Source organism: Aotus nancymaae, unplaced genomic scaffold, assembly GCF_030222135.1.
Source record: "Aotus nancymaae isolate 86718 unplaced genomic scaffold, 86718_ANA_hifiasm-v0.15.2.pri h1tg000020l, whole genome shotgun sequence".
Lineage (NCBI taxonomy): Eukaryota > Metazoa > Chordata > Mammalia > Primates > Aotidae > Aotus > Aotus nancymaae.
Genome location: NW_026988432.1, coordinates 23,750,575 through 23,778,309, shown reverse-complemented (window position 1 = coordinate 23,778,309; position 27,735 = coordinate 23,750,575). Strand labels below are relative to the sequence as shown.

At 37.5% G+C, this 27,735-nt stretch overlaps 1 long non-coding RNA gene across 2 annotated transcripts in view; it reads right to left on the bottom strand.

The window, feature by feature from the left end:
- LOC105725294 (uncharacterized) overlaps positions 1-27,735 on the bottom strand; it is a 398,310-nt gene that overhangs the window by 223,941 nt on the left and 146,634 nt on the right. The window contains exons 1-2 of one of the 2 annotated variants that reach the window (XR_010343620.1): positions 26,106-26,179; positions 7,811-7,855 (exon numbers count right to left, since the gene is read on the bottom strand). This is a non-coding gene — a long non-coding RNA (uncharacterized LOC105725294). Of the gene's footprint in view, positions 1-7,810; positions 7,856-26,105; positions 26,180-27,735 lie in introns of those variants that run through there. The other variant, XR_001109261.3, reaches the window with a different exon arrangement.

Here is a 27,735-nt window from a genome sequence, read left to right as displayed (position 1 = left end):
TTTAACACACCTGTGAATTGTCCAACACAGCTCCCAGAAGCATAAAATACTCTTTGTCAGGAAAAATAAGTTATTTTATTATACATTTGGCGTAACTAGCCATAGTCAAAGACCTTTCAAAACAAACTGAAATCAGCAAGCAATTTTATTTTAGTTTTCTGTTGTTTCCATATACCAAGTTAGTTTCTTTCTTACCTGTGGTCCCTTTGTTCATCTGCAGATGTATTAACCCTGTAACTCATATCCACAGGAGACATTCTATAGCACTTCACTCACATAGACACCAACAATACACCACTGCAGCATCCTCTCTGTAACAATTATTTTCTGAATCACTTATTTAAAAGGGTTTGCACTAGTGAAACCAACTTTCCTGTGGCTATTATATGATGCATGTTTTAGAACATTTGCTTTTTGGCTAACAATATAGCTTAAAAGAGGTAAATGGATTCTTTTTAGAATAATTGATACTGATTTTGCTTTTTATATCTCATCTCTAGACTATGCAATTTATTCTTCTTTCCCAGCATTGAAACAACTTCCAGCACTCACATTTACATATTTTTATACACAACACCATTTGGTAATCAAGTATTCTAAGAAGCTAGTTTTCTGAAGCATAAAATGGCTATATAAATACAGATCTGTGACCTGTAACATTCAATTTCAAATCTTTTATTCAGAAATAATGTCCTAACGGGTAACTCAAGATTGAATTGTATGCATTCAGAAATATCAGACATGTAAAGTGAATCTAAGAAGGTTCATTCATCCTGCATTATAAGGGAAAATAACAGCTTAAGTATCTTTTAAAATAAATCTTTATTCCTAAATTTGGTCTTTAGAATTATTTTAATTTATTATCATCATTATCATTATTTTGAGATATGGTCTCATTCTGCCACCCAGGCTGGAGTTCAGTGGTGAGATCTCGGCTCACTTAAACCTCCTCCTCCTGGGCTCAAGCAGTCCTCCTACCTTCAGCCCCTTGAGTAGTGTGCACCACCAAGCCCAGCTAATTTTTTGTACTTTTGGTAAAAACGGGGTTTCATCATGTTGCCCAGCCTGGTCTTGGACTTTTGAGATGAAGTGATCAGCACATCTCAATCTTCCAAAGTGATGGAATTACAGGTGTGAGTCACTGTGCCCAGCCAATTCTTTTTTGTTTTTTAATTGATACATAATTGTACATGGATGTGGGGTACATGGTAATGTTTCTATATATACAATAAACAGTGGTGTAAATTGAAAATAATATCCCAAGTCTCAACCAATTAGACAGAACCCCCTTGGCCAAGAGGACCCCAGAAAATACCTAAAACCTGAATTATTGGCCATGATGGGAAGGGAGGTGGGATATGCCTGGTTATACTCCCTCCCTTTTGGAGTTTAGGCACAACAACTATTCAGCATGAACATTAAATAGAGACCTTAAAACTAAAAATAACAGGGTCTCTTAATTATAAATAAGAACTAAGGCCATGCAAGACAAGGGTCAAGTCACAACTGCAGGCCATCAATTTGGCTATGTAGCATCCTTTATCTTTTTAAAAATAATTTCAACTTTTATTTTAGATTCATTGTGTTAATTTGTTTATGATATTGGCCCCATGCAAAGGACACGATTTTCTTCTTTTATATGGCTGTGTAGTATTCCATGGCATATATGTATCGTATTTTCTTTATCCCATCCACTGCTGATGGGCACCTAGGTTGATTCCATGTCTCTGCTATTTTGCACAGGACTCTGATGAACATGAGTGGATGTGTCTTTTTGGTAGAATCATATATTTTCCTTTGGGTATGTAACAAGCAATGGGATTGCTGGTACAAATGGTAGTTCTGTTTTACGTTTGTGAAAGGACGTTAAATCTTGAGACCCCAAACTCATTAAGCCAAAGGGAAAAGTAAAGCTGGGAACTCGGTCACACATCATTGCCTCCCCCTTTCAGTTCCTAAATAAGTTGGGTACAAGATGAAAAGCTACACGCCTCCTTCATATTTTTCCCACATGGAAATTCCTACTGAGTTGCAAGATCTTTACCCTAAGATGTTTCTATTAATGTTTCACTATGGCAAAGTAAATTGATAGCTTATATTTACAGGTACAGTCACCCCCACTGCCCACCAGTCACAAATGCATATCTGATTGAACCCCTGCCCCATTTTTCTATGTTACGTAAAAATGCAGTTTCGCTGCATTTTTCATCTGTCCCATTTGTTAGTGCCATCTTTTGTAAACAATGCAGATTCACTGAGCCAGACAAAGGCATGAATGACTATTTTTCCCTATTCCCCTCTCACATGAAAATTGTGTATTTCTACACACCCCACCCTTTCTCTTTAAATTTGGAGCCCTCAAAATCATCTTCAGAGAAAGGCATAGACCTATCTCCTGGGCATACATCCTTAACTCTGGCAAATAAAACTCCTAAAATCATTGAGACTTTTCTTGTCATTTTTCTCAACTGACAAGTTCTTTGAGAAATCTTCAAACTGCTTTTCACAGTGACTGAACTAGTTTGTATTTCCAGCAACATTGTGTAAGTGTTCCCTTTTTTACCACAACCTCACCTGCATCTGTTGTTTTTTGACTTTTTAATAATTGCCATCCTGACTGCTGTGAGATGGTATCTCATTGCAGTTTTGATTTGCATTTCACTGATGATTAGTGATATTGAGTATTTTTCTCATGTTCATTGGCTGCTTGTATGTCTTCTTTTGACAAATATCTGTTCATGTCTTTTGCTTTTTAATGTTTTGTTTTGATTTTTGCTTGTTGAATTAAGTTCCTTGTAGACTGTGGATATTAGACCTATCTTTCACTATATACAAAAAAAACTAACTCAAGAAGGAGTAAAGATTTAAATATAAGACCTCAAACTGTAAGAATCTTAGAAGAAAACCTAGGAAACCCCATGCTGGATACTGGCCTTTGGAAACAAAATTATTACCAAGTCCTTAAAAGCAATTGCAACAAAACAAAAATTGACAAGTGGGACCTAAACAAATGAAAGAGCTCTTGCATAGCAAAATAAACTATCAACAGAGTAAACAGACAACTTTGGAAATGTAAGAAAATATTCACAAACTATGTATCCAACAAAGATCTAATATCTAATATTCAGCATCCTTATCTTAATCTAAAACATTCCTTTCTGCTGGCTCCAAGTTTTAGAATCTTGCTCCTTTAACCTATCACAAAGCTCCCACTTCAAGACATCCAGCCTTTTGAGGCCATGCCAACATGTACCTTCCACATATTGATTTTGGTCTTTTTCTATAACTCCTACTTCCCTAAAATGTGTAAAACCAACTGTAGCCCAAACACTTTGGGACCACTTATTCAAGACTCTGGGGTTTCCCCAGATCATAGTCACTCATACTGGCTTGGAAGAAGCTTCTTTAAAATATTTCACAGAGTTTGGGGTTTCCATTAACAGTGGTCAGATCAAGATAATTAGCATATCCATCATCTCAAACATTTATCATTTTTTTGTGTTAGGAACATTCAATATCCTCTCTTCTAGCTACTGGAAAATATGTATCTTTAGATTTCAAAAAAGTAATTTCTTACATTAGAGCAAACAGTAGAATGTTAAAGAAGAAAACACTGGGCATGCATTCTGAAATTAACAAAATGTTTTTCATGTCAATTTATTTAATCTTGCTTGGGGGTCTAAAGAAATACAGGCTTAAATTAACTGAACATATAGTCCATACAAGCATATGTAGGGTCAAGTTGTCATTAAATCATGAGGTTTATATTTTGTGGTCCTTTGGCCCTGTTGCAAGTACAGAGTATCCTCATACCATCCCTCCTTACTTTCATAATGCCCAGGATGCTGCGAACACTAGACTTGGCACATTTCTATTTTCTACCACCAAAATAAAGGTTACCTGACCAATCTCCATAAATCCCTGTTTGCTTTAAAGAAATTGATAGTTCAATTTTTACTACAAAGTTTATAAACCAAGATTATTCAACATATTTCACGTAACATGTAAGTATTTTTAGAGGTTTCCAAAGCCTCAATTGACTCCAAAATTATTGTGTCCTGTGAAAATCCCAGGCAGCAAGGTATGGCTAACAGCAAGATGCTCCAAGACAAGGAGTCTTAGGAAGTGCCTCTGTATTGGATGTGTGAAGGAGGTCTTGCATGTTTGTCACACGTTTTATTTCCATATGTTCTTAATCAGGTCAAATGCAAACAATTCACCCACTTCCAGAATATTCTTTCGTATGTCTGTAATAGAAACTATGCAACTCATCCACCTACCCAACCCCTTGCCTCCTCACACTGTAGACAAGAATAGGCCTTGGCTAAGGACTAAAACAAGTACTTTCAAAAGTAAATGTCTCACTGGGTGTTAGGGAGTGAGCATTATATGGTCTATGGGTCAGGATTAGGCATATTTTTAAATGCCAGCAATTCATGAATCTTATCATTTGTAAGGTAGACGGAAAGAAGTGCAAATAAAAGAAACTAGCACTGCTCTGCACAATAAAGTAAAATACAATTTTTATTGTGAGAGTTATCTAAAAGGTTGATGTGGGGATTAACTGAGATAATATAAGCAAAATGCACTCAGCCCAAAAGTGTTCAATAAGACGATTACTATCACCAAAAAACAGTTACTGCTACGTAACTGGAAAAATAAAGGAGCATGTGACTGAGACATTCCAAAAGAGATAAATCAGACTATGTGCACCCTGCATACTTCTAGAGAAACTGGGAAACCAAAGCAAGTCTATAAAGACCGTTTTACTTGTCCAATGTATATTAATGGTAAATTCCTAGCAATGAAAATGTAGGGTCAAAAGAAGCATGCATCTTCTAATCACTTTTAAAAGATACTGCTGAAGGGTTCTCCAAAGAAATTACACCAATTTTTACCGCCAATGGAAAACATAAATGTATCTGAAACCCCACATTGTAAATATATTTATAATTACTTTATATATGCATTGTATTAAGTATAATTATATTGCAATTAAGCTATGTTATATCATATATAGCATATTTATATTAAATATAATTATAACTATAAATATTGTTATAATTTTTGCCAATATAATGGGTACAGAATTACCTTGTTATGATTTGAATTTTTTAATTGTATTTGAGGGAGCTCATTTTCTCATCAGCTGTCTGTTCAAGTTTGGTAGAATGATCACAACCTTACCCTCCCCACTTGAAACAAAGAGGCCTAAAGAGAGGAAGAGGGTACCTTTGGGGTAGCCAGGGTTTGTGATTAGGCAACTATATCTTTCCTTGCTGGAAAGGAGAGAGCCCTCTTGCTATTTTGATTGTGTCGAAGCCAGAAGAGGTGATTGGGATGCTGCTCCCTGCCTGGGTGGTTGCTGGACCATAGCCTGTACCCTTTGGTGGAAAAGGCAGAGATAACACCTGGCTGGCCCTCTACCACTACAGGCAGCTTCTGGAATTAACCAAGTCAAGCCTGTTCTAATGGACATAATAACAATAAATTCAGTTTCTACTAAAAATGATTTTTAAAATTATAAAATTAGACTGAAATATCTATCTTGTGGTGAAGAAATTTTGACAAAGCAAATGGACATATTTAATTTTTGAAAATAAACATTCCTCATTCCTTAAGACTCCAATGTTTTGCCTATGCATGAGTATATTTGCATATCTATATATGTATAAACATGTGAAACTGTTTCTATGCATGTATCAGTGATATCCTAAATGAACAGGGCATCACTTTGTTCAATACAGCTCAGTTTCTTCATTCATTCTAAAATGACCTTTATTATCGCATGCAGTTCTATATTTGCTATTCTAACAGCACCCACAGCCTTCCTAGAAACATCTAAGTGCTACCTCACTAGCACAAGTTTCATCCTGAAATCAAAAGCTCAAAAGTTCCTTTGAAGCCTTGCTGGAAGTCAGACAGTACACGTTGAATGTATATGTTTTACAATTCTGGAATACTTTTATACTAATTGGGAGATATCTGCTGTTTGAATTTACTGTCTGTCTTGTCCATCCCACTCACAACAACCCTATGATTCCCCAGAACTTTCTCATAATCCACCAAACAATGTGTTAATGCCTGCTCTCAGAACAAGGCCTTGTGATGCTATTGCTGGTGTGCATTCCACTTACTCACACTGTTGAGCATTTTAAATATCACCCTCTTTGATAGATTCTATACAGCAGCATCTAGATCAAGCTTGTCCAACCCATGGCCATTGGGTCGCATGTGGCCCAGGATGGCTTTCAATGCAGCCCAACACAATTTCGTAAACTTTCTTAAAACCTAATGCGACTTTTTTATGATTTTTAAAAAAACTCATCAGATATCATTAGTGTATTTTACGTGTGGCCCGAGACAATTCTTCTTCCAATATTGCCCATAGAATTTAAAAGATTGGACACACTTGATTCTAGATTATTAGAAATAAGCATTCAGATGAACAAACAGCCCTTCATATTCTAGCTTATGCTTTAACCAAAAGTTACTTCCAAGTTAAGAATTTTATCAAAACCTCTCCTTCAAATAATTATCTACAGTTAAATAATTGTTTTAAGGTGTTACTATTCTGAAAGAAAACTACTTTCACTGAACTGATCTTTAGTCAGTTTTGGTGTTCATTACAAAATTTACAGTGTTATTCATTTAAGTATGGTAACTGAGCCTTTAGGTTCCCATGGCAACTTGATCACTTCAGTAGAAAACTTTTCTTTCTTTTTTTTTTTTAAACTTATAAGTATGCCTGCTCTGTAACAGTTCCATTTAGCTTATCATTTCAGTTATTTCCAACCTAGATATCCACCTTTGGGAATTCATATAATCTGATACATTCCCAGGTGGCTATTTATAAAAACATGAGAAACATCATCCTAACATCATCAAGTACTGAGAAAATTGATCTTGCATTATGTTTAAGGAGAAACACCATCTTTCTCTCCATAGTATGGAGAATAAAATACCTGGTTCCTAAACTCAGATCCAATTTAATTGGTTACATTGAAGTCATCTGAGGTCCTCCTTAAAACAGAGTCCAAAACCAAACACCACATGTTCTCACTCATAGGAGGGTGTTGAACAAGGAGAACACATGGACACAGGGAGGGGAACACTATACACGGGGGTCTGTTGGGGGGGAGGGGGGACAGCGGGGGGGTGGGGAGTTGGGGAGGGATAGCATGGGGAGAAATGCCAGATATGGGTGAGGGGGAGGGAGGCAGCAAATCACACTACCATGAATGCACCTATGCAACAACTTTGCATGTTTTTCACATGTACCCCAAAACCTAAAATGCAATAAAAAATAAATAAAATAAAATAAAAAAATAAAAAATAAATAAAAATAAAATAATAATAAAAAAAAAAACAGAGTCCCAGGCTTCACTCCAGTAATGAATTGGAATATTCAAGAGTGGATGCAAGAAATCTGAATTTTTAAGAAGTATTCTGTATGATGCTTACACCCAGCCAGTCTAGAAAATTAATAACCTACTAATTAATAAATCATTCACAAAACTGGCATGATGGTTTTCAATGAACAGCTTGGTTGACTAATTGACAAATACTACAATCAAATACAAATGGAAAAACCAGAATGTTGACAGGAAGGGTTAGCATACAACTGTCATAGAATCTTACCGTCAGCACTGTAACATACTGATATTTTCTATTATGTTCTATTTCCTTTTTAAAAATTTGTTCATTACAAACCACTTGATTTCATTGCCTATTTGATAAATCTGACCCACAATTTCAAACACAATGATATAAGGACATTTTTCAAACATGCATGGCTGACCCAGCCTACCTGATTCCTTAGAATCCAGGTGATGCTTCAGTGGTATAGGTGTGCCTGAAAGATACACACAAAATAGTGCTGTCATCAGACCACAGGAAGTCAATCTATTGTTGAAATATTAGATAATAGTGTGAAATCACAACAAAATGAATTGTCTCCATGTTCCAAATAGAGATTTCCCTCTTATAAGGACCAGATTACCAGAATCCATGCAGCAAAAAAGTCTCTTCTGTATATGCTGGAGAACAGACAGGGGCCACTTTTATATTTGAGGGTATCTCAATTCTGTTTCCTATATTTCATCTAATTGAATGCAATATAATAAATTAGATAGTAACATCTAAGTAACTCATTCATTCATAGTTTTACTTTCTAAAATTATAAGCGACTTATTTTGATTGATGCTTAGAGTTTTCTCCAATGTTTGATTCAATCATTAGTAAATAATATTTTTAAATTACTTCCAGAAATAATTAATCACATCTATTCATGAGAACAGGACCATATCCATTTTGTTTATTATTGAGTTTACAATGCTTGGAATTGTCATTGCTTATACAAGTGGTCCCTGATTTACAATGGTTCAACTTATGAATTTTTGATTTTAGGATGGTGTAGAACTGTCACAATTTTGACTTAGTACATAGTATTCAACAGGAGATATTAAACACTTTATTGTAAATAGGCTTTGTGTTAGATGAGTCTGTCTAACCATAGCTAATGTAAGTATCTTGAGCATGTTTAAGGTAGGCTAGAGTATTGGTCCATTTTCACACTGCTATAAAAAACTGTCAGAGACTGGATAATTTCTAAAATAGAGATTTCACTGACTCACAGTTCAGCATGGTTAGGGAGAGAGACCTCAGGAAAGTTTACAGTCGTGGTGGAAAGTAAAGGGGAAGTAAGGCACCTCTTTCCCAAGGTGGCAGGAAGGAGAATAAATGCAGGAGGAACTACCACTTATGAAACCATCAGATCTTGTGAGAACTCACTCATTATCACAAGAACAGCATGGGGGAAACTTGCCCACATGATTCAATTACCTCTACCTTAACAAGCAAATGATGATAAGGAAGGAGCAACCTAAATGTTCAATAATAGAAAATAGGTTATGTCTCTCCCTTGACGGTATAATATTTGGTAGGTTATGCATATTAAATGCATTTTCAACTTATGATATTTTAAACTTACTATGGGTTTATCATGACACATCCCTATCATAAGTCAAGGAGCACCTGTATTAGGCATTAATAAGTATTTGAGTAAATTGTTCCTACAGATTTCATTGGTTTAATTCTAAGAAATTAATCTAATCTCTCTTGCATCTAAGTTCTTAGAGGGGACCTTGGCATCTTCATAAATGCAAAACATTAAGCATTTAATTGGATTGACTCTAGATAAATTGGCAGACAGGAAAAAGTACTGAAGTTAATAAGAGAGTCAGGTATAAAACATATGCAAATTCCATCTCTTAATTTGTTGCTATATTGTGTTGCTATATTGGGATAAATATAGACAATGAGATTAAATTATTTTATAGGCATGTTTAGATAAAAATTCAGAACAATATTTAGAAATATTTCCTTTGCAACATAAATAATAGAGAATGAAGCAAAACGAAACAAGCAAATGATGATAAAGAAGAGAAACCTAAATGTTCAATAATAGAAGATAGGTTATGCATATTATGGTAAATTCTACTTAATGTAACTTTATGTAGTTAATATTTGTAAAGGATGTGATAAGATGAAAAGGTATGATATCAAATTAAAACCATGTTATTTTACAACTATGCTAAATAAAGCTCCTGCTTAAGGAAGAAAAACATGAAAATAATGGTTATGCTGGGATGAGGTGAGAGACTACGTATTTCTATAATTATTTGCAAATCATTAAAAAATATGTGTTAATTATCATGTCAGCCTCCATTCCCCACTCCTGCAGGACCATGGACTTTCAAGCCAGGTGGCTTAGGCTGAACTGACCTTCTTCCAGTTCCAGGAAGAGGTCTTGCTTAACTTAAGTCTACAACATATTCCATCCCTCTAGCCAGAGTTATTGGTTCAGGAATAAACATACTCACAATTATATCCTAAGAGTTAGTTTTTATAACCTTGTGCTTGGTACCAATTGTTTTAGCCTACTTTTTCCTGAAAAAATATGCTAAAGCAAGAATTAAAGTGTTAACATTTTATTTGTGAGGTGTAAGCCCTTGGCAGGAAAAGAAAAGGAAAAAAAAAAAGGAAAGTAAGCATAAGAAAATCAATGTGATTACCACACCACCACTTCGCAAAATGTAAGATACGCACAGTAGGTCACTCAGCAGGCCAGAGGAATAAGGACTATGCCGAGGTGGACTTACTCTTGGCAACGCTTCAATAGATTTGCAAGAGATTACAATTCAAGATGAGATTTGGGGTGAGGATACAGCCAAACCATATCAGCTAGGCTAAGCTATAATTTTTGTAGATTATGTGTATTAAATGATTATATATTAAATGCACTTTCAACTTACAGTATTTTCAACTTATTATGGGTTTATCATGACATCTCTCTATCATAAGTCAAGGAGCACCTGTATTAGGCATTAATCTTGGCATAGTTCTTATTGTGTCACTGCAGCAACTCAAAAAGCAGTGGCCAGTCCAGTCATACAGCCACTTCTGTAACTTGTCTTGTCTTGTTTCCATTCCCCCCATCCATACTCCAGCTGTTCTGGAATTCTGCCCTCCCCCCAAAGTATTTTTAACATATTAACATTTGTCTCACGTTTTCCTCTCAAAAGGATCAGCCTAAGACAGATAAGTTTAAAGCTTTTCTCAATTTACCTTCTTTCCTCATTTCCTGCTATGTTGAATGGATGGGGACAGGAAGAGAAGCTAAGTTACTATCAGCACAAAGATTCCTATATATTTTTTTCTTGTCTGAGACATTTTGAAATTTATTGCATTGATAGTAAACATTGCTAGCCCTTGCTTGATTACGGTTCATTGTTTCCTGTTTTACGTTGGTTTTTTTTGGTACCTATTTGTTTAGAAAGAGTGAACTATGATCTGGCATGACTCTGCCATTTTTACCCAGCAGTGTCACCTTGTAAATTTTTAAGCAGAAGATGAAATAATTAGCTTAAGTCAGCAGCATATTCTATGCTTGTAGCTGGAGTTATTGATTTAGGAATATACATACTCACTCAGAACTCATCTTGATGGATTATTTTTGCCCAGCATACAGGGATAGGATACACTAGAATGTGCATAATCAGACAGCCCACATTTCTATCAGACTTTCTCTTGTTAATTACATGAGCTCCCAATGTTTTAAGAATATCAATTTTTAGCTTTGTGGCAAACATGTATACCACTGTATTCACTGAACTTACTTATTTTATGACATTCAAAAATTTTCCGATCTTATACAGTTAGATCTACTAATTTTTATGGGAATTTTTATCATTGCTTTTTACTTTTTTTATATTTCAGAATAAGTGTAACAGGCAGAACTCTGGTCCTCATGACGCTCCCTGTTTGCTTAGGTTATGTGGTGAAAGAAATTTTGCAGATGTAATAAAGTTACTAATTAGTTAACCTTAAAACAGATTATTTTAGATTATCTAGTTGGCCCCAACATAATTACATGAGCCCTAAAAAGCAGGGACATGTGGCAAAAAAAAGGAAGCCAATGAGATTTAAAGCATGAAAAGGACTTGACTCACTGTTGATGCCTTAAAGATGGAAATGGCAATGTGAAAAGCATGAGAAGGAAGTAAATTCTGACAACATCCTGAATGAGCTTTCAAACAGATTCTTCTTTTCCAGAGCCTCCAGTAATGAACACAGTTCTGCCAGCACCTTGATTTGGGCCTCATAAGACCATGCGCAGAGAAAACAGCCAAGCCACACGGTGCCTGGCCTTCTGATCCATGGAAACGATGAGCTAATAAATAGGTATTATTTTAAGCCACTGTTTGTAGTAATTTGTTACTACAAATTACTACAATAGAACACTCATACAATGAGTCAAGGTTGTATATAAGCTAGGAAAATGGAGGGGCTGTAAATTAAAATTAAAAAGCCAGAAAAGACACCAATATCCTTAGTCTTTCTTGTAGAATAATACTCTTCCCTTCAATTTAAAAGAAAATTTGATGAATTTTACACTAAATGATAAAAACTTTTTGGCAGATTCTACTAAGAAAGCCACACAGAGGTCAATGCAACATCATTCTTGAGAATGTTTTCTCTCATCATCAGATAAAAATCAAGCAAGTTTGCTGAAGAGTTTTGTCTGAATATTTTTTTCTGTGTGAGGTTACAGCTAAGGAATGAGCTATGGGAGAGAATAAAACCTTCTTTGATTATATGGAAGTCATTGAAACATGATTGCCCCCAGAATTTGCCCATTCTTTATTAGGAGAATGGTGAGTTTCCACTACAATGGGAAACACTGCACAAAATTGCAATTGAACTTGTGCTTCAATCATAAAAAACTGTTACTGAAAACAACTAAGATTACACTGGGGCAATTGCCATAAAAAAGGAAATTCTCTCTCTTTTGGGTGTGTTTTGCGATTAGTAACTATTTTCTAGTATCTTACCATAGTTTTATAGAACACCTTACAGACAAATATATAATTAATTATAATTAATTGCTTTTGATTCTCCTTGAAGGCACAAAAATCCTATTACCCCCCACAGTTAAAAGTTTAAGGGGTTAAAAACCCATACACCTCTAAAAAATCCACAACAGGTGTTATGAATCTTTCGGGACATTACAAATTAAGTTCCTTATATTTAATAAAGACTTTAGTGAATAGCCTTAATTATTGGGCTAAGTGCCTTCAATTATTTTGTTCCATTTCAAATTTATTAGTTCAGAAGTAAAAAAGCTATCCTTTTTATACTCACCCATGACTTTTCTTGAAAAAGGAAAATTCTTCCCTGATTTCAGACTTTCTCTCATTCAATACTTAATAAACTAAGGGTAAAAGTTAATATTCTAATGATATCAAATTATTTAATTGGCATAATTATAAAATATGCTTCCACATTTAGCTATTCTCTCATCTAACATAGCAGGTTACCTATTTGCAGAATTATTTCTAATTAAAATGTAAGAGGGTTGGCTTCACACTGACTAGCAGTTACCACCACAATGAATAATTTCCCTTCCTTATTAATTCATATAATCATTCAAAGGGTGAACTTCCTTTTATTTGTGAAGAATTTGCCTCTGAGGATCTGATAGCTCTGTGCAGATATAAATGTTACCGAATTTCAGATCAGCAGCCTAAGGGGAAAAAATGGTTTAGTTAACTCCATTTTAACCAACACTAAACCAAAACTAAATAGTTGAGGATATACGGGGAAGTAGGGGGACAGAGCTTCTACTAACAGAACGGTTTAAACAAAAAGCCTTAATTTTACCCTACACTATCAGGTAATTGAGAGAAAATAGGACCCAACCCTACACTATGTTTTCCAGCTGGTCCCACAGACTAAATGCCCTTGATAATTGCTAATCCGTTTCTGAGCGTCTCACGCTGAAATCACTTCCTCCTCTGGGACCTTAGAAAGCTTTCCACCTGAACCATTCATTCAGCAGGTGCTGCTTTCTTCTGCCAGTTACATTTTACATGGCGATGTCTTTTCAGATCTACTAGACTGTAAACAGAAGTAAAGGGAACATGGGGAAGTAACCAGGATTTTTTGAGGGGCTAGCATGTTGCAGGCACTTTTAATATTGTGAGACAACAGATTTCCAGAGTGCTGTCTAATCAAAGAAAGTTAGAGCCAAAAGACCTGATCACAGATGCCTGCTTTCTCCATGACTCTAAGTCCAAATACTCAGAAATTGCAGTATTTGTTAACATGCCCGCAAAGGGAAAGGTTTACACTACTATGCAATTATTTTTCTTTTATATTTAGAGAAATTGTAGCCAGGATTTATTGAGTACTTCCTGTGGGCAGACACTGTTCTGAAGTATTTCATGTGATTTGTTTTCTTTCACTCCCACAACCACCATTTAAGTAGGGACTATTTTTGTTCCCATTTGAGGATGGGAGAATCTGAGGTACAGCGAGCTTAGGTAACTTTTCCAAGGATACCTGTCTGGTAAGTGATTGAGCCAAAAGTTAAATCTGATCAGCTCGGGTCTACAGCCCTTGCATCTAACTCACCATGGGTTCCCACAGCAGTCCTTAGTAGAGAAAGGTTGTGGTATAAGGAGAAATCGAGTTTCTCAGATCTGTAAAGACCAGGTGGCTTCCACAGTGTCACCAGCAACTATGGGCCATCCCCTCCTCTTTCACCCTGTTGTGGTCCACCACTCTCAGGAACTTGGAATTAAGAGGAGCTGACAATCTGATATAAGCTTCTGCTTTGTACACCTCACATCACAAAAGATTTTGCCTCCCTTGCCAAATAAGATGTCGTCTATAGTGTATGCTTTCTTCTTGCCAACACTCAGCTCACCAAAAATGCTAAAACTGTCTAATATTATGTGGTTGTCAGGCTCAAAAATGGCCCAAATTATAGCTGCCTCCTGATATTCACAGGTTTTTGTAATCCTTGTCCTCTGAGTGTGGGCTGGACTTTGTGACTCACTTCTAATGAATAGAATACTGCAGAAATGATAGGATCTCACTTCTGAGATTAGGTTATAAAGAAACCAGTCATCTGTCTTAGGCTGGCTCCCCGCTCCCCTTCTCCTCTCTTCCCCCCATTCTCCTCCCCCTCCCCTCTTTCCCCCTCCCACGCCCCCCCCCCTCCCCTCTCTCTCTCCTATTGCTTATGTGAGCACCGCTAACATAATATAAATGCTCTTGCTCTCTCACTCAGGGGGAAGCCAGGTGGCACACCATGAAGCAACAATAAGAAGCAGCCCAAGTGGTATGGCATGGAACCATGAAATGACTGCAGACTCATGAGAAACCTTTAACAAGAACCACTTGACTAAGCCATTTCTGAAATCCTAACCTACAGAAATTATAAGATAATGTTATTGTTTTCATATTTTAAGTTTCAGAATAACTTTGTTATGCAACAATAGATAATTAAATTATGTCATAAGGCATGCTCATATATCAGGCACAAGGCTGAGTACTTTGTATCTTATTTGCTTTTTATACAACCACCATAAAATAAGTATTAATATTATCTCCCTTTTACATAATAGGAAAATGAGATATGAAGAAGTAAAGTAGCTGCAACTGGCTCCTATAGCTTCTGAAAGGAATTCCAGGGTTTTAATGAAAGTATTTCTAAATATGGGGATCTAGCATGTACTATATACTCAATACGTCTGTTCTAATTGACTCATTGATTCATCATGATCATGTCCAAGAATCTAGAGATAAGACAGAATAAGAAGGCAAGTTTTATTATTTGTATTTAAGGGGAACAGAACTCTGAGAAGTGGATTTTCTCAAGAAGGCTTACTTAGTTTCATGTGTGCCTCTTTGATTTTCATGTTTGTCTGAGACTTCCAGCTTTCTTCTATGATTAATGTCTCTGGGACTGAGGCATTATATTATCCACAAAGTGATATAAAGCTGTCCAGAGATCTAACAGTCTGTCATTCCCTATGCTTTTACTCTCTGTCATTCCCTATGCTTTTACTGTAGTCTGAATGTTTCTTTCCAAAATTCATGTTCAAACCTAATTCCTACTATGATGAGGTGGCGCCTTTTGGGAAGTGATTATGTCAGAAGGACTCCACCCTCACAAATAGAGTGTCCTGTAAAAAAGGTGAAGGGAGCTGCCTTGCTCTATTGCCATGTGTGGGTGCTGTAAGGGCCACCATCTGTGAGGAATGGACCTCACTACACCCCAATCCTGCCAGCACCTTGATCTTGAATTTTCCAGCATCCAGAACTATAAGAAATAAATTTATATTGTTTATAAATGACCTAGTCTGAGGTATTTTGTTATAATACCATGAGTAGACTGTCTGTAGATGTATTATTTCCTTGATTCCTTTACCTTCTAGTTTCTGTTTGCTTTACAGTTTCTGCATCCTTTATCTTTCTATTGCTTGGGAACACATTCCTAAGCTCAATCTCTTTCCAGTTTCCAACTGGACCATGCCTTACTTCATCTTGAATCTTCATCACCTACTGATTATGTGAGCAATGCTAATATAAAACCTCTTGGAAACTGTACTTATCCAACATCTCGAATGTTCTCTCAACCTTGTCTGGACCAACTGTGTGAGATGAATGATTATGCATACTAATATTAGTAGTAGTAAGAAGAGGATGATAATATTTGGTTTATGAAATGCCAGGAACTGTGCTAACAACTTTACGTGCATATCTTATTTATTCCTACTGAAGGACTGTGTTAAGACAAAAACTGTCATCCTGGCTCCACAAGGGGCTTGCTTTCAAAGGCAAGAACTTCCCAGCACCATGCTTCCATCCACCTTCCCATCTGGGAACCTAGAGTGCTTTGTCTAACTTTCCCTCCAGGGCTAGGTAAAATTCCAGGTATGCTCCTTTGTTTAAAAAGCCCGGGAAAAGCTCTGGGAGGAAGGGCCGCTGTTCTAGGCCAGACAGCCAATCCAGCATCAGAGTCAAAGATCAATCACTCCAGAGGAAGTCTGAAAGAACTCCTCTCATTGAACAAGAACATGAATGGGGCAGGAGTAACTTCAAAGTTAAAACTCCACTGTGTAAGGCTGGTTGTGTTGCCAAGACATCGGACACCCCCCCCCCCCGCCCGGGGAGCTCGGACACACCCCCTTCCCTCACAGAGACCTCGGACACGCCTCCCTCCCCCAAGGGAGCCCGGGAAAAAAAGCCCCGCCAGGACCTACCTGATACCATTTTGTCCAATCCAGGCCCCACTGCCTGCCTGCCATTTTGTCTTCCTTCCTACCATTTTGTCCTATCTGGGCCCCACTCCCTGACTGCCATTTTGTCTTCCTGCCTACCATTTTGTCCTATCTGGGCCCCACTCCCTGCCTGCCATTTTGTCTCCCTGCCTGCCATTTTGTCTTCCTGCCTACCATTTTGTCCTACCTGGGCCCCACTCCCTGCCTGCCATTTTGTCTTCCTGCCTGCCATTTTGTCTTCCTGCCTACCATTTTGTCCTAACTGGGCCCCACCCACTGCCTGTCATTTTGTCTTCCTGCCTATCGTTTTGTCCTATCTGGGCCCCACTCCCTGCCATTTTGTTCCATCTGGGCCCCACTCCCCACCATTTTGTCCCACTCACCTTGGGAACAACCAATCAAGCGCCTCCACTCCCTATAAAACCCCATGTCTAAGACGAGTCTGTGTGACTTCTCCGGCCCCTCCTGTTGGACCACAGAACCTCACCCGGGAGCCTGAATAAATTCCTTCGCATTGGATTATTTTCGTGCTGGCATCAGTTTCTTCGTTTTATCCTCGGTGAGAACAGACCTTACACACTGCACCGTACCTGCACGAATTTCCCTCTCTGAGAGCCCCTCCCACAAAAACGTGGAAGCTGTCTTTTTCTCTCTACCCCTCCATATTCCCCTCCCACAACAGCATGGGCTCTCTCTCTACTTTCCTCTCTTTCCCTTTCTCTGCCTCATAAATAGCTTTCTGCTAAACTCTCTGGGTCTGCTATTTATACAAATGGTAAGCTCACCACACTGCCAGGGCCTTTTCCTCATTCCTGGGGCAAGTTAGCCCAAGAACCTTGGGTACATCCAATTGGGGAGGGAGCTGAGCCCCATCCCATCCTGCAACCTAGTTACACTACTAGCAGCAAGATAGTTTGTAACGAACCCATTTCAGAAACGAGCTAACTAAAGTTTAGAAAGCTTTACAAGTTACCCAGTCTCAAAGCTAAGGAGTTAAAGAAACAAATATCTATCCTAGACTCCTATAATAGAGTATTTGTATCATACAAATTCTTCTGCCCAAAACAATTGTAAAAGCTATGTAAGATTCTAAACAAAAAAGTAAACGCAGTGGGGATGCCAAGACAGCCAGACATTGGGGTGAGTCTAAAATTTGCTATTATATTTAATCCTCAGGACATATAATAATGTTAAATCAAGTTTAGCCCAAAAGCTGCCTCCTTACATATCTTAAGTTCAGCCTAAAGGTTTTTCTGTACATCATGAACTATAACCAGTGGGTATATAAACAGACTGTAGCCTACATTTGTGCCAATTACTGAGTTTTGGCCAATCATACGTACCCAACCGTTTAAACTGTTTTCAAATGAGGCAAATGTCAAGCTGTAACCAATCCAGTTGTCATTTCCATTTTCTGTATGTCACTTTTCTTTTTGTTTCCATAAATCTTCTTCTACTACATGGCTGCATGGGAGTCTGAGCTTACTGTGGCTCAGAAAGCTGCCCAATTCATGAATCATTCATTGCACAATTAAACTCCTTTAAATTTAATTTGGCTGAAGTCTTTCTTTTATCACAATATCAAAGCAGGACGTGGACGTTAAGAAGGAAAAAGTGGTCTAGAGTTTCTGGCAGTTTCACTGGGCTAGGAATGCAAAAACTTAAATTCAGGGTTATCAAGGCAACCAGGAGTTAAGGGGCCAACTGCTAGAAAAAAGAAAAATCCAGGGAAGTAAGTTTGGCATTCTGCATTCAGTGCTGCCTTGAGGTGGCTACCACTTATGGCTGGGAATGTATCTGCGGAAACACAGAAACCAAGGGAAACACAGCTGAAGAACTAAGTAGCTATTCCTCAGTCTCATAGTGCTGGGAAGACAAAATTGGAATGCAGAATTTCCTCCCCCAAAAATGGATCTAAAAAATAGCTCCAGGTTTTCAGTTGAACCACTGAAGAGCTACACTTGGAGAATGAGGGGAAGCCTAAAATAAACTCATCAGGCATTTGGTCAAAACATCAGCTGGTATGTCAGGAAATACCACCAAATGAGCAAATTATGAGGGAAAAAAATGCAGGGAAGAACAAAGAAACTCACAGTGACTCAGAATTATCATGTATTAGCATTAAAATAACCATGATTTATATATGTAAGAAAATAGATGAAAGGATGGAAACTGCACCAGGGAATTAGGATACATTCCAAAAAAAAAAAAGAAAATTAAATGGAAATTCTAGAGGTAAAAAACAAAATAAAAGAAATTAAGAATTCAATAGATGGATTTAACAGTAGACTAGACAGAGATAAAAAGGCTAAAAAATAGATCAGATTTGAAACAGAGATAAAACAGTGAACTTCAGAAAATGCAGGGCAAGAGAAATATAAGCCATAATGAAAAAGTATAGCATAAATGGTTACAAAAAGAGCAGAGATAACGGATAATTGGAAATATTTGAAGAGATGCTGGTAATGGTGAGGCTGTCCATGAAATACTGAGACCAAAAATGAGATAAGGATGTCATCTGTCACCAAATTCATTCGTTGTATCAGAGAACATAGTCCCTGCAAATAAAACACAACAAGAAGAAGAAGAAAGGGAGGGAAGAAGGTAGGCAGTGAGGGAGGAAAAAGGAAAGAACAAATAAAATGTGAAGATTTGGAAGGAAAGAAATACAATTCTCATCATTTGCAGATGAGATGATTGTGAATGAACAAATCCAAATATTCTACAGATCAGCTATCAGATTTAATACACTTTATAAACATCTCTAAATAGTCAGTTAATTAAAGTAAATTACATTCCTTTATACTATCAGCAAACACTTTAAAGGTGACATTTAAACTTAATACTATTTACAAGAGCTATAAAGGAAAACCTTACATTTCTAGAAATATCTAAGTAAAGATGTTCAAGCTATCTACTGAGAAAGCTACAAACAGTACCAAAATAATTTTTTAAAATCCAAATAAATATGCCATATTTATGTATTACAAGATTTAATATTATAAAAATGTCAATTTTCTTCAAATTAAATTGAAATGTAAATCAATATAATAACAATCAATATAGTAACAGTTCTCAGCATATATGTATGTATGAGTGTATATTTCAGTACATGTGGTAATCAATGAGCTGACTTTAAAATGTATAAACATATCAAGGGCCAAAAAGATTAAAAAAAAATCTTCAAAAAAGACAAAAATGTAGTAATAACACTACCACCATACATTAATGCTTATGTTAAACTTACAGAAATTACAATAGTATATATTGTTTGAGGTATAAACAGACCGATACAACAGAGAGACAAAAACAGACCTACTCACATAGTGTCACTTAATTTATGACAAAGATGCCACTACAATAGAAAGGAAAAAATGATCTTTTCATTAATAATGTTTGATCAAAGGAATATAGAGAAAAAAATTGATTCCTGTCTCATCCCATATACACAAATACAATTTTAGATACAGTAAAATCAAAGATTTTATAAAAGAAAGAATAAGAAAATACCTTTATGATCTTTAGGTAAGAAGACGTTACCTATATAAGACATTTTTAAAAAACACCATAATGAGAGAAAAATAGAATTAATTAGACTTCCTTAACCTTAAAAATTCTGCTCATCAAAAGGCATCATGGGAGAGTAAAAAAGAAGACCATAGAGTGGAAAAAGACAGATACCTGGAATGCATGTATCTTATAAACAATGCTGCTATAGACACTCATATCTCCAATATATATATGGAGATCTAACAGATTAATGAGATAAAGTTAGACAACCTCATTAAAACTTTATCAAAGACTTGAATAGGACTACACAAAAAAAGAATATCCAAATGGTCAATTAGAATATTAAAATAGTCTCAATATCATTAGTCATCAAGGGAATACTAATTAAAACCATAATGACATCCCATATTGCACCCACCCAAAAAGCTAAAAATAAAATATGGAAGAAAAGTGGTAATATCCGATGATGAGTAAGTTGTAAACCAACAGGAGGGAACACGCTTTTGATGTGAAACAGCTGGACGTTGTCTGCTAAAGTTGAAGATCACACACTGTAGGAAACAGGGATTCCTCTCCTAGATATATATTCATCAGATATAAATTCTATATATTCCTTTCATTTATATTCATATATTGCATCAAGACTGTCCATAGCAGCATTATTTGAGATAGCCAAAACTGGAAACAACACTAATGTCCATCAGCAAAAGTGAAAAGAATTTCAGTGACTTGCATGATACCAGACAGTAGTGGAATAAATAAACCACTGCTACATGCGACAAAGTGGATGAGTCTCTAGAGACAGCAAAATAAGGCAGACACAAAAGAATATATAAAATATGATTCCATTTACATGATATTCAAAACGAGGCTAAACTATTCTAATACAATAAACAGATGGTGGTTATTTGAGAGGTCTGAGGGGCAGGCAAAACATTACTAGTCTTTCAGAAGGCTAGTAATGTTTCCTATTTCGATCTGGAGAAAGATAAATTCTCTTTGTAAAAATTAACCAAGTGGCACCTTTAAATCTGTGCATTTTATTCTGTATGTGCTATATCCAATAACAATGTTTACCAAACAACAACTTCAGCATCCACTTTTGTTCTTCCACTGGGCCATGTTGCCTCTGAGGTCCCCGAAATGAAAACTCAGGAAATTTCTATTAAACTGCCTCTCTGTGTACCTAATATCTGCCTACTGCCTCCTGCCTTATCGAACCTTCTCAGAGAGTACCCTTGCTTTCCTATAATTAATTGTCTTCCAGTCTTGCCATCTGCTCCCATACCCGATTCCTGATCCTGCCTCTCATATTCTTGTTATAAACACAATCTTGGACTAAGCAGGGGTATTGTCGAGCAAGTGCTGATCTTAAGATGAAATGAAAAAGCACGAGTTTTCCCCCAGTCCTCCTGACAGAATAGCAGCTATAGTCTCCAAGGGGAAAGTTCACTTCGAAGTACTACTCCCAAACCAATGCAAATATGAATTCAGCTAGAAGAACACACTTACACAGTGCACTGAGAACAGCATGGGCAATTTACAAATACTTATTGGCTAAACCAGAGCATTTGTGGGCTTCATAAAATTATCTGAAAATTATTTTTGTTTTCCATCTTGTATCTCTAATCCTAGGGAACTTTCCACTCCAGTTTATTCAGGCTACATTATTAACTGGGGACTTTACCACAGGGGGGAAGATGGAGTAATTATGCCTGAATTTCTGTTAGGAGAAACAGCAATCACTGCATTTTACATTTAGTTGGCTTAGTTCACTTCAAATTTGCCTCTATATTTAAGGCCGTGCCTGTTTCTAATGCAACTGGGAGAAAGGGAGGTGAAAGGAAGGAGAAGTTAACAGGAACACAGTATTATTCAACTAAATTAGAACTCTGTGGAAAGTACTGCTGATTAGGGATGGTAACGTCATTCCGGGTGAACTCATCGATTTAACCCAGAGAACTGTGTGCCTGGGCACTAATTTACTCTGATAAAATGTTACTAATAAAATGATGGGTCTCAAATCTAATTCACTAAAGCCTGGCACATCATAGAGAGACACTCAGTCAGTGAAACTGCAGATCCCTACTGTTTCATTATGTCTTTGGAATCCAAGGGCCCCAGTGAAGTAAAGCCTATAATGGAATTATCACAGCTTGTTGTCTCTGAATTTCTCATTTACGCCTCTGCCAGTGTCATATCAACACACTAATTCCCTGCCCTCCCCATTTCACTTAATAATAATCCCAAACAAAGAAGCCAACACTAAAAGAGAGGAAGAGAAAGGGCTGGATGGATGTAGATTGCTACGTGCAATAACAAATAAGGATTTAATCAAACTGGACTGTATGCCCAGAGAAATGGTAAAGCAGCCAGCTGTTCACAAAAGCAAATAAAGGCATTTCTAAAATGTGTGTTCATGTGAATTCACACAGAATTGGACTTCACTGCTATTCATTGTAAACATTTGTAATGGCTGCAAAGACAACCTCAAGGGAAATGGACATTTCTTTTTGTCTATGTATACTACGTTTCTTCCCAGTGGGGGTTCAAGTCTGGGATGGGAGTACTGCCTGCTGCCCCCCTATCTAGAGTCAGCTGTGCATAGAGTAAGCTGAGTTTAAAGCACTATGAAAAATTGTCTGCATCCCCTTTAGCAGATCCCTACCATGTATGTCCATCCAGTCTAGTTTGCTAGTTTCTAGTTCTTATTTTCATTTTCCCATGTGCTGAAGATCAGTTCTGCGGTGCAGCCTGCTTAATTAATTGCCTTTCATCATACTCTTGCTGGTTACTATTCTCAGAGATGAAACACCTTCCTGTTTCTATTATATCTAAGCAGGCTTTGCACCCACCCAAGCTTCCTTATAGGCCTGGGCTCACATAAATTTGCCACTTATTTAAAACGGGAATTTCTCCACATTCTTTCTTCCACTACAGATTTGAATCTCCATTCCCCAGTGTTTCCCTGATTTCAGGCCTTTTGTCTCTTGTCTGGATTTCTTCCCTCTGCAAGTCTCTTCTAAATAATGTTTTGGTGGGTAGTCTTTTAGGTTCTTATCTTTATTTTCCTCGGTTACTGTCACACAGGTAGTTACCTTCTTTATCTCACTGAACCTTACAGACAAGCCTTGCCCTACTCTATCCAAATTCCTCAGAGAGTGCAACCCAGACTGAGGCCAGAGCTTCAGCCTCTCATTTGCTTGAAGAGCAGCTTTGATATCCATCCCTTTTATCTCCTTGAAATAGCCTTGTTGATATATGACCCAAACACAATGAATACCAGAAACATGCTAACTGAAGTGCCTGATTTTTGCCTGTTATAAACTAAATGTTTGTATCCTCCCAAAATTCACGTACTGAAGCCCAATGTTATCAAGATGAGGTCTTTGAAAGGTAATTAGAGTTAGTATAGGTTCTGAGGGTAGACTTCTTAAAAAGAAATTAGTGATCTTCTAAGAAAAGAAAGAAAGAAAGAGATCTCTCTCTGCCTGTCTCTCCCTCTCTCTCTTTCTCTCTGCATGTACACCCCAAGGAAAAGCCACCATAGGACACAATGAGGAGATAGCTATCTGCTTGATAGGAAGAAAGCCCTCATGTGGAAACAGGCAAGCATCTTGGTCTTGGACTTTCCAGCCCCTAGAACTACAAAACCCTAAGTTTCTCTTTAATCTATTAAGTCTGTTGTATTTTGTTGTAGCAGCCAGAGCTGATTAATATACTGCCCGTCTTAGTCTCTTTGGTTCTGCTATCACAGAGTATGTTGGATTGGGTAGTTTATAAAAAAATTTATTTCTCACAGTTCTGTAGTCTGGGAAATCTAAGATCAAGGACTGGGATCTGATGAGGCCTTGTTACTGTGTCCTCACATGGCAGAAGATGGAAGGGCAAACCCACTGCTGCAAGTCTGCTTTATACAGGTATCAATGCATTCATGAAGGCAAAGCCCCCATGACTTAAACCCACCCTATTAGGTACCACCTCTTACTATTGTTACAACAGCCACTAAATTTCAAATGGGCTCTGGAGGAGACAGACATTCAAACCACAGCACTGTACCACCTGTTCAGATATTCCATGGAGTTTTCCGTGTTGCCTTGCTCTGCTTTCTTGGCCCTAATATTGCCTGGGGAAGCTTGGGAGGCTCTTTCTTGTTGCTCTCACCAGAGTGTGTTGCATGACTTGTATCATGTTGTCTCTGGACTTCTAGGAGAGCTCTGAAGAGTCTTGAGGCATCACAATTGCACTGTTTCTTGGAATCCAGTGATGAATTGTGGTGTGATCTGATTGACTTAAGGAAAGTAGCCAAAAGGAAACGTAAAGGACCTGAAAGCTTTCTGTATAAGAACAGATTGTTTTGCCCTCTAACCTTGGTCTGTGATGAATGGGCAAGGAGTTATATGCTAATAAAGCCACATCAAAAATGGCCAATTCTCTATCTTATCTGCTAACTAAGAAGATTTGAATGCTTAGGTGTGTTAGAGTAGGTAGCTAGGCAGACATGAGCAGGGCAAGAAAGCCAACCTACCACCCAGGAAGGCCAGGGGACCATCAGGTAATGATCAGACGGTTGTTAAACTGTCTCTCTGAAATAATAATTGGTAGCAGTCAATGCCAGAGAAAAGGCAGTATTCTAACAGATAGAAAACACCTGAAGCTGGTAGTTAGCAGCTTCCTAAGATCTCAAGAGTTGGGCAAGTGGGCCCAAGCATGTGCACTAACAGGCAAAACAATGGACTTCAACTAGCATATGACCTTCCTCTAGAAACACTTGACTAGTAAAAGGAAAATACCTCAAATGAGCACACACACAACTTCAGTAAACACAGTACACATGCTGCCCCTCCCAAGTGCTGGCAAGTCACTGTACATGTGGACAGCCTACCCCAAGGGAAGAATCAGGGTAGAAGAAACACAAACCCCAGAATCATGCCAACGTATAAAACCCCAAGTGAAGGGCTGAACACTGCACTCAGATCTCTCAAGATACCCCCTTGGCCCTTTTCCAAGTATTTTTACTTCTTTTTGTTCCTGCTCTAAAACTTTTAAATAAACTTTCACTGCTGGTCTAAAACTTGCCTTAGCTTCTCACCCTGTACTATGCCCCTCAGCCAAATTCTTTCCTCTGAGGAGGCAAGAATTGGTAGCTGCAGACCTGCTGGATTCACTGCTGCTAACAGGTAGAGGCTTTCTATTTTGCTTTTCATCATCTTCTCCACCACAACTATATATCTTCCTTCTAGTACGTTAATGTGTGTTTAGGAATGGAAAACTCAGCCTCTAATATCAAATGTCTATTTTAAGGCTTTAAATCCCTCAATAAACTACATGCTTCAACTCGCTGGTTGGCAAACACCTCCCTAATTTTAGATACATGAGCAATGGGATTTTGTAACTTGTTTCTATACCTACCAGCACTTAAAAAAAAAAGTGTTGGCTTAAATAAGATATTCCTAAGAAAGACTTTTTTAAAGTTTTGATATGACTAACATGTATCTAAAATTAAAACCTCTTTATACCTGCTCACTCAGAACAGTTTTATTTTTATATGATAATGGCCACAATTTGTAAGAATCTATTATGTTCTCAGCATGGATTAAATCTTTCCATATGTTATTTAATGTTACAGTTACTCCATAAGTTGAATTTAACTTTTCCTCATTGTAGAGATAAGAAGGCTGAGACTAGGGAGAATTTAACTAGCACACAATAAAAAATAACTGCTAAGCAACACAGAGTACAAGCCTAGACCTCATTGACTTCCAAATCAATGTTATTTATTTTAAGCCAGTTTTCAAGCCTAAGTGTATGCCAAAGAGTCTTCTTCAGTTTGTTTTCCATTCACATTCCCAGGGCTGTGCTCCTAGAGATTCTGACTGATTCAATGACAGTCTATTCCTGCTGCTGTATCAAAATACCTTAAACTAGATACTTTATAAACAAAGGAAATTTATTTCTCACAGTCCTGAAGCATCAGTCAATTCAGAATCTGGTAAGGGTTCTGTCTGCATCCAAGATGGTGCCTTCCTGCTGCATCTTCACGTAAAAGAGGAGCAGAAAAAGAGCAAATGCTGTGATCTCACAGGGCAACAGAGATGGAAGGACCAGGCAGCTCTCTAAAGCCTCTTTTGTAAGGGCATTAATCTCATATCTAGGACAAAGCCCTCATGACTTCATCGCTTTCCAAACCTCTTTCCCACCTCTTAATAACAACACAATGGTGATTAAGTTTTAACATGAATTTTGAAAGGAAACAAACATTCAAACAAAAGCAGTAGGGAATTCATTTGTTTAATGTTCAACTAATTCTAACGTAATTTGGTAGAGAATCACACCCTAATACATTCACTGATTGCTCTTAACTCTTTTCTCTTATCAAATATCCAACCAATTTACCAGGTTTTCTCTCAAATATATTTTGTTGTTTCTATTCCTACTAAAACTATTCAAGTTCTTCCCTATGACTTTAATCTTTGACTACTTAATTGCCCTCTTAACTGGTTCCTTTACCTCTCAGCTATCACTAATTCCTCTCATCCTACTCTTGATAATCACTGGATCGACTGGCTCACAGAGTGACTCTGATCTTTTCCTTCCCTGTCACTAAAATATTTTAGTGGCTGTTAAGAAGAATTATTCAATGATACTTGTCAAAGCATGATCAGGAAGATATTTTTCAGGACCATCATCATAGGTGTAGGAACCACTGAAAGTGGGATTTTGCTGGGGCATGGGTGGGAGAGGGAAGGCAGAGATTGGGCTCAACTCTGAATACAGCATGGGCAAGTGAGAATTTACAGCCAAGGAGTGTGGGGGTCAGGAGAACAGAAGATGTAACATTGCTCCAAGGAAACATCAGGGGCAAGGGGAATTCTGACTAAACTAACCTAGAAGGATTAGTTCTAAAGACAGGCCAGGGTGATCAAGTATCACCTGAGGGACTGCAGAGGCTGATGGAGGGACTGCAGAGGCTGAGGGAGGGACTGCAGAGGATGAGGGAGGGACTGCAGAGGATGAGGGAGGGACTGCAGAGGATGAGGGAGGGACTGCAGAGGATGAGGAACCTGGTCAGGTATCAAGAGTGATCAGATATAAAGGCCTGGGAGTTCTTGGTAAACTGACTTAACCACGTTCTTTGCAAAACAAACAGTGTCCCTTGTAAAACTGGGTTTTACAGTGCAGAAATGGGCCTAGGAGAAAGTTCAGAAGCCTAAATAAATTTTGGTCATACAGAGAATCTTTGTCATAGACTACAAGTTCAGTTCCATTTAAGGCTTTACATGTTCTGATCCAAGCCTTCTGATACTGTCCTAGATAAGCTGTCTCTTCCATTTAGCATTATTTTCTAATCTCTTCTAGTGCTTTTCTCACTCACATGATCGTATCATCTTACAGTTTGTTACTTCAAAGTCCAACTCCTTCCAGCCTCTTCCACAGGCAATTCATTTGCATACCTCTGCTGTATGCCTTCCTCAAAGATCATTCTCTGCTTCAAAAATCTTCAGTATCTCTAATTACCCTTAGAATAAAGTATAAATTTTCTAAGCTGATAATTAAGATCCTTTGCAATCTGTCTCCCATTTATATTCCC